Genomic DNA, 781 nt, shown 5'->3' on the forward strand with positions numbered 1-781 from the left:
AGCTCCACCCCTTCTGTTTTGAGAGCAGTAGAGATGACATGGCAGTATTTCACATTAGGAGCAGAGGCACAATGCAAGGAACTTTAGCTTTTTTAGAAGACCATACACCGGATGAGAATTAAGACCCTTCTTCCTATACACAGCCACTTTACAATTATCTGATGACTCTGAAAGTTACAATTTAATTGCAGGAGGCTGGTTTTCTCCTACCCCTGTGAGTTTCCCTTAACATTTTCTTCAGGCTGAATGATGTAAGGTTTGGGGATTTTTTTAGCCTTCTTTGCTCTAAATTTCACAGGTAATTTAATCCTGCTTCTAATTATAGTAGGTGACCTCTAGATGAGCAGCCATAATCTCATGAACTGTGAGGAACAGAGCAGTTGCAGCTGCTGTAAACTCCGAATCAAGCTGTGTGCAAAGCACCAGTTCTAGTTCATAGATTCATAGATGTTAGAGTCAGAAGGGACCTCAATAGATCATCGAGTCTGACCCCCTGCATGGGCAGGAGAGAGTGCTGGGTTCAGATGACCCCAGCTAGATGCTTATCTAACCTCCTCTTGAAGACCCCCAGGGTAGGGGAGAGCACCACCTCCCTTGGGAGCCCATTCCAGACTTTGGCCACTCTAACTGTGAAGAAGTTCTTCCTAACGTCCAGTCTAAATCTGCTCTCTGCTGGCTTGTGGCCATTATTTCTTGTAACCCCCGGGGGCACCTTGGTGAATAAAACCTCACCAATTCCCTTCTGTGCCCCCGTGATGAACTTATAGGCAGCCACAAGGTC

The sequence above is a fragment of the Alligator sinensis genome, unplaced genomic scaffold (genome assembly GCF_000455745.1).
Source record: "Alligator sinensis unplaced genomic scaffold, ASM45574v1 scaffold643_1, whole genome shotgun sequence".
NCBI lineage: Eukaryota > Metazoa > Chordata > Crocodylia > Alligatoridae > Alligator > Alligator sinensis.